The sequence below is a fragment of the Camellia sinensis genome, chromosome 9, assembly GCF_055761805.1.
Source record: "Camellia sinensis isolate YWXY chromosome 9, ASM5576180v1, whole genome shotgun sequence".
Taxonomy (NCBI): Eukaryota; Viridiplantae; Streptophyta; class Magnoliopsida; order Ericales; family Theaceae; genus Camellia; species Camellia sinensis.
The window spans coordinates 165,733,901-165,741,794 of NC_138969.1; the positions used below are offsets into that span (position 1 = coordinate 165,733,901).

General features: G+C 38.4%; 1 long non-coding RNA gene across 1 annotated transcript; it reads left to right on the forward strand.

Annotated features, from left to right (window-relative positions):
* The first annotated feature begins 854 nt into the window (after positions 1-854).
* LOC114303216 (uncharacterized) lies at positions 855-4,703 on the forward strand. The gene is made up of 3 exons (XR_014341268.1): positions 855-3,643; positions 3,728-3,934; positions 4,279-4,703. It is a non-coding gene; the product is annotated as an uncharacterized LOC114303216 (long non-coding RNA).
* The last annotated feature ends 3,191 nt before the right edge of the window (positions 4,704-7,894 follow it).

A 7,894-nucleotide genomic window follows, 5' to 3' on the forward strand; every position in this document is an offset into this window, starting at 1 on the left:
GTACTACCAGTGGCCAATTGCATGCAAAATTATTACACACACCTATGAATCTATTAATCTAATTCTATGATAAACGTCGAATCTATTTTAAGCTTGTTGGGAAAAACTACTCACATTACATAATTTCACATTGCATATCGCAAAATTATGAGATGAACAAGACAAACCTTCAATCCCAGGAAAATAACATGCTGAATAAAATACAGATAAAATATAAAATGGTTAAAGGAAGCAAACCGAAGCCTGTGTGATACACCAGTCTCCTTAAAATAGATTCGCCGCCTCACCGTTGGGTGCTGGAGGTACGCCGGCGTCTACTTCCCAGGATACGACGGTTTTTACCAGCTACAACAGAAGCACCTTCTGATTAGCTTAGCGAACGGACAACGGCAGCACTCTCTCTCAGGAAGAAAATTATAGGAGAAGTAGACTGACAGTGTATGGATGTCAAGGAAAAATTATATATATCTTTTCAAGGAATAGGGCCTCCTTTAATACACCATGGGGGAGAGGGGAGGAGCCTCTAGCCATCAAGGTTGGCAACTAATGCTAGCAAAACTGCCCAATTAATTTTGTAAAACTGATGAGTCTTAAATGTGTGAGTTATATACACATTTATGAAGCAATTTCTTATTCAACTATTTTTCTCCAACACATAATTCATGAGTATCCATCCATCCACCCATCCCAGAAGAGGATCCACATTAGAACTATGAAAAAAATTCTAGAGAAGCCAAATCAACCCAACCCCAACCATCCCAAATTTTATTGTACTTTTTAATTACACAAAATTACACAAAGATATCAATCCCAACTTTTAAGAAAAACAAATTATTTAATTATCAGATTACACAAAATTACACAAAGATATCAATCCCAACTTTTAAGAAAAACAAATTATTTAATTATCAGATTACTGTGTGTTTGACGAAGATTCACTTTTTGGAGGTTGCTCCTGCGTCTAACTTATGGCTCTATAGTATGAACAAATTATAAATTTTAAAATCATAAAAAGAGTATAATTATCATCAAAAGCTTAGAAGCAAAAGGAAAGAACTAAAGAGCATTTATCAAACACACAAGTGTATAAAATTCAAATGAAAAAGATAAAAGAGATTGCCATCTGCCATAAACTGTAATCATCCCCACAAATTTGCATTTCAGAGAAAGAAAAGAAACCTGAAATTAAGGGCAGAAAAGCAAAAGCTAAAGATCACGAAACCTTTAACAAAAACTCTCTCATATGCTTGAATTAGATATGTTGTTATTATACTTGGAATTTCAGCTTTTATCACTATGAATCCAGTAAGTTCGATTGTTTAGAAGCACATTATTTTATTTTAATTTTTGTTTTTAGTGCAATGCGGGCGAAATGCCAAGCAGACAAACAAAAGGAAAAAATAGAGCTGTCAGTTTTCCCCAGCATTTGGTGAATCATATGCTGGAATTTTTTTATTTATTTTATTTATTTATTTTTTTTTAATTTGGGAAAAAACAGAGCAATTTTTTTTAGTTCTGGAAACATAATTGTTCATCTCACCTTACTCTTGTACATTTCCTATGGTTTTGCTCTGTTTTGTGAAGCAACCAACACAATCACACAAACCCAATTGTTAAAAAAATGGCCAAACCATTGTCTCTTCAAGACAAAACTTTGTTCTGGGTTTCTTTTCTCCTCCAAATTCAACCTTTCAATACTTTGCAATTTGGTACACCAACATTTCTGTGCAAACTGTTATATGGGTTGCAAACAGAGATAGTCCAATCAGAGATAAAAATGGAATACTAGCAATTGGAAACAATGGTAATCTAATGGTTTTAGATGGCATTGGCAGTTCAATGTGGTCAAGTAATGCTTCAATTTTTTCCATAAACACAACTGCAATGCTAATGGATACAGGTAACTTGATACTTTTGAGCAATGACAGTGTCGGCGACACTGACAAGGCCTTGTGGCAGAGCTTTAACAATCCAACAGACACATTTTTGCCTGGAATGAGAGTGCACACAAATGCCTGAACCCGTCAAAATCGCATTTTCACTTCCTGGATGCGTGTTGGCAATCCATCACCAGGAAGTTACTCGATGGGCATTGATCCGATGAGATCCCCACAAATTGTGTTATTGAAAGGGCCTAACCGGAGTTGGAGAAGCAGGTACTGGAATGGGTTAAGTTTCTTGGGTATTCCTACCATGAGAATTTCCTATTTCAATGGTTTCAAGTTTAACAATGATGGGGATAATGAAATGTATCTCACATACTTTTCATTTAACAGTAACCAAGCAGTGAGGTTTCGAGTTTGGTGACGGGTTTTTGGGGGTGGAGGGAGTGAATTTTCCAGATTTTGCTAGCTCGGTGGCAGCAGAGAACATAGAGGAGTGCGAGGATAAGTGTTTGACAAATTGCTCGTGTAATGCATTTGCGTTTGTCGTTGGGGATTCAGTGCATGATGTGGAGTGGTGATCTGGTTGATGTTGAGGAATTTACAGAAGGTGGGAACACACTGTATGTGCGTCTTGCTAAATCTGAATTAGGTATGTCATCTATCCTTCTTTAGATTGATTTGTATAATTTGATGCCGGTTTGGTTGTGTTTTCGTTTTCTGGAAAATACATTTTATATGTATCTGAATTCTGTATTGGTTAGTGACACACATAATAGAAATGCAGATCAGGCAAATGGAGTTCTGATTAGAACAGAAAGTAAGAAAATTCTGTTCAACTTTAGAACTGTTTTTTTTTTTTTTTTTTTTTTTCTTTTTTTCTTTTCTTTTCCTATAATTGGTTCTCTGTTATGCAGAAATCAAATAGTTCCAATCAAACAAAGCAAATACACCTAACACAAAATATGCGTGGTCAGCAATGTGCCTATGTCCATGGAGGGGAGGAGATCAAATCCACTCTGCGTAATAAGAATTAGAAAGTTTTAAACCTCCTCTCAACTCAACTGCTCTACAAAATTATAATATCACACAATGAAACCCTAGCCGAAAAGTATAATATATATCGGCCCTTCACTTTCGTAAAAAACCCTTACATTTAATCTGAGTATACAGTAAAAATATATGACATCTCATGAAAAAGAAAAACACTTCAAATTATGGTAAAAAAAAAAAAAATTGAAATTTAATTAAGCAGATTTGTTCTTACTTTCAAGCATTTTAATAAGACACAATATTGTGTTTTTTTCCTCTGTAGGTGTTAAAAACAGAATATCAACTGCTGCAATAATTACAATTGTAGTAGTAGGAACAATCATCCTTGTTGTATTCCTTTGGCTACTGTGGAGGTACAGAGCAAAAATAAAAGGTAAGGTTTAACAGTGCAGTTCATGGGGAAATGTCAATTTCTTTCTTTTTCTTGATGATGGCTAATTAACTTCCTTTTATCATATCAATACCCATCAACAGAGTGCTCAAAATCATTGTGCAAGAGCAAAATTGTGTTAGCAGCGTTTGATGCGAGCAGAAGTTGTGAATTTTCAGCAGATTTTTCATGCTCGGATGACCTTGTTTCCATTGAAGGGAAACGAGGAAGTGGACCAGAATTACCGTTGTTCAATTTCAATTGTGTAGCAGCTTCCACAAATAACTTCGCGAATAATTATAAGCTCGGACAAGGGTGATTTGGAGTTGTATATAAGGTGAATTTACATGGAAATCATATAGGATTAATAAAAGTTATGTTAGCATGTAAATATGAAACAATTTTTTTTATTCTTTTCCAGGGAATTTTGCCAGGGGGACAGGAGCTGTCAAGAGGCTCTCAAGGTGTTCTGGGCAGGGCTTAGAGGAATTTAAGAATGAGATGATATTGTTTGATAAATTACAACATAGAAATCTTGTTTGGCTTTTGGATTATTGCATTGAAGGAGAAGAAAAGTTACTGTTTTACGAGTACATTCCTAACAAAAGCTTGGATTTCTTTCTTTTTGGTTAGTTCTTCGCCCTTTCCATCCTACTTAAGAGTGTAGTTTTAAGTAGCAGTATGGTAGTATCGGAACATTGGTCTAGTGGTATTGGGAGTATCTAGTGACGTATTAAGTGTCACAGTCATGAATTTTTTAAAATCATCAGGTGAAAAAATGATCTTTGTAGTAGCTGAACCGATGGTATCGGTCGTGAATCAGCTATATCGAATTTGAATGACAAAGGTTCGATATGTATCTACCGATATTTGAAACCATGCTTAAGAGAGTAACCTTTTTGAAAGTCTTTATATTGTTTATGGCATTTTCATATTGCTAGCTACTCAAATTTTGTTTCTGTAACATGACAGACCCTGCCAAGCAAGCACAACTAGATTGGAACAAGCGATTCTCCATTATTGAAGGAATAGCACGAGGGCTTCTAGATCTTCATCGAGATCCAAGACTCAGAATTATTCACCAAGATGTAAAAGCTAGCGACATATTGTTGGACAAAGAGATGAACCCAAAAATATCGAACTTTGGCATGGCCAAAATATTTGGAGGGAATCAAAATGAAGCAAATACAAACCGAGTGGAATCAATTAGTATCAATGTAGATATGATTATGGATTTGGTTGTTGAAGGTGATGATGACTCATCCACAAATGGTATAACAGATAGTGGAATTGTTGGAAGATAAAAATTTGTATCTCCTCTTGCTCTTACTACAAACCAAATTGCTTGTGAAGGCGTTTAGAACATGGCGATTCTGAAAACTGCTATTATATATCAACCGATACAATGTATATATCAGTTGTGTATATCATTTGATGATTATTGGCTATCTAGAAGAAAACTATATATGTTGTGACCATATCTCTGTGAAATTATTTATATTCACAGTTCCACACATTTTATTTATATGGAGTGTTTTAATATGAGATTCCATGTTTAAATAATAACAATTCTAGGTTCCTACAGGAGCAAAAAATATGAGTTTTCAAAAACGGTTGAAATTTCATTAAAAAAAATAATAAATAAATAAAATAAAATAAACTACTTTTGAAAAATCAACCAAACAGGGAGTTTGTTTGGTAAATTGTTTCCAAAAGTGTGTGTGTTGGCTTTTACATGAAAAATTGGTAGCAATTTTCACCCACAAAAAAATAAATAAGTGTTTTCAGTTGTTTATGAAATAACTTTTCATTTCCTCATCCGGCATCTTCATTGTCCCCTCACCTCCAACATCCCCTGGCCACTCCGCCCTCCGGCAACTCTCTCCTCTTCCAACAACTCAACATAAATGTTTTTTTTATTTTTTTATTTTATCTATTTTCAAAACATCTATGTGTACCAAACATCTTTATTGTTTTAGCTGAAACAAAGAAGAAACAAGATGTCTTCTGAATACAAGCACCATGTCCACCAGGTTGTAATCAAATTTGCATGATCTGAGTTAGTATATTTCCGGTCAGGCTCAAAAACATCCTACTTGTTTAATTCGTAGGATGGTTTTGTCATACTCATGTGTCTAGGGACGACATGAAACTCATATTGATAATTTGAATCGTTCAATATGTAGATCTTGTGAAGTGCTTCATTCTTGCAAAAAAATTATGTTAATCGGATATTAATAACCACTTGATCAGATCACATTTGTGTCAATAATTTATTTTTCAAATCATATTTATTGTTGATACAAATGTAATCTGATTATGTTGTTATTAGTATTCAATCAACGTAATTTTTGTTGGATATCACCCCATGTGAGGGGTAATTCTCTTCACATGTGAGTGCACAAGCTTGCCAACCTACAAAGTCACAAAGGTGATCATTTCCCATGTGTTGGCCATGTGAAAGAAGTTGCAGCATGTGGAGAAGGAGTTGGCCATGTGCAGGATAGCCAAGCTCTCCACCATTCTGTTAGTGTATAAATGGAGGCTGAGGGGAGAGTTTAATTGAGAGAAAAAAAGGCCAACCAAAGAGAGTGAGAGATGTGAGATGGAGAGACCATCTCTCTTGGTGTGAGCGAAGGAGATGGGTGAGTGGGTGAGTGAGGAGAGTGTGAGCTCCTCCTCTATTGTAATCTTTCTGTAATCTCTCAATTGTTATGGTGATAACTGGCTACTCTTCCGTGGACGTAGGCATTGAGACCGAACCACGTTAAATATAGTGTCTCCTTGAGTGTGGGTGTGTTTTTCTGCTTGGTATAATTTCTATAAGGTCTTGGGCGGGTTCCCTGATCCCAACAAGTGGTATCAGAGCCTCGTCGGTGGCGTTTCGGAACAAAAACAATGTGATTTTCGAAACTGTCTAGAAATCAAATTGCTCGAAATCAGGTTTTCAGCATACCAGGAGCAAGGTCTCGACGAGAGGAGTCCAAACATGCAAAGCAGAGCCCCAGAAGAGGCGGGACGCTCTCTCACGCGCCACCTGAACATAGCGAGTGAGTCCCAGTCTTAGCACGCGCGTTCACGCGCCGTGTAGTGAGACGGAGCGTCGTCACAGACGCGTGCACGCGTCCCACGCGTGGGGAAGGAAGAAGACGAGACACGTGGCGCCCAGTCATCGCCACGTCATCGACCAGTCAGCACCACGTCAGCCAGGGACTGGCACGTGGCTGCCATGTTATCAGTTCAATCAGCGCCACGTGGCCGCCAGTCAACGGCATGTGACAGCTAGTCAACGCCACGTCATCACAAGGAGGAGGGATCCAGTGCTACGCGGCGAAGGTGCAGCCGCAGGAAAAGAGGATCTAGTGCTTCGCGGTTAAGGTGCAGCCGTAGATCTGAGGCGTCCAAAATGTTTTGGCTTGATCTAAGCCATTCGGGGTCTGTTTCTGATGATCCAATAGTGCTTTCCAACTATTTGGAGTATTTTGGACACATCCGTATGGTCGGATTTTGGAATTGGAGTTTCTGTAAAAAGAAGGCAGATTAAAGTGGCAGACGGCGTTAGGTGCAGTGGACGGAATATTCCCTGAACTTCTGAAAATTGCAATTTGGTCCAGAATTTTCAGAAAATTGTGGTGTGGCCCAGGTTTCGGGGATGTTTTTCAGTGAGGTCCCCGAAAGTGCAGCGAAGGTTGGTCCTAGCTAAATGGACCGTTCCGGACACAACCGCGAGGTCAGAATAGTGAAATTCTGAATGGTTTTTAAAGATTGTCAAAACATGAGAGTTTGTCATCTTCAATAGTCGAAGGAAGGTTGCCGAATATTGTGGAACGCTGCGGATTCACTGAAGAGGTTAGAATGGGAAAACTCTGACCAGATTGGACAACTAGATACAAATCGAGATATATCATTGAAGACCAGAGGAGATCAGGCTTGATCAAATGGCAAATTGAGGGAGATCATGATTGGTCAGGGGCAATCAGAGGATTGCATAGATGATTATCTCCGGAGTTGATCGGAAGATTTGGTTCAATCAAAAAGACCATTCATCGACGGATAGATGATTTGGCAACTAGTTCAGGCTCAGGAAAATGCTGTGGCTGTTGAAGCTACTGCATACGAGTAGATACTGGTGGTATGTGGACGTGTAGAACAATAGTTGCAGAGGAGCATACTAAGCGCAGAAGCACAAATGCAGACGTACAGCAGTGGAAGGGTACAATAGAGTGTCGTACAGAGGCGCAAGAGGAGTGTGCAGCCGCGGGTTGTTGAATGTTCACAAGAACTTCCAGATAGAGAAATTGAGACGGATAAAACGCAAAAGTGCGCGCCAAGAAGGGGCAAGTCTCTTTTCTCTATGATGGTTTCTTTATTTCCATGGCAGCGGAGGATAGAGTTGATGCGGATCTCTCAGGCGAGCTCGACGCAAGGAGACCAGAAGCCATGGGTGCGAGCACTATGCAAGGAATTGCATAGCTGACGATGCTTTGACAGATGGAGCTACTGTCAACCATTAATCTACTGAACAGCAAATCAAGGATTGCAAAGGCACAGACAACGAGCGTATGTGGAAACGCTAGGAGGTTGTTCA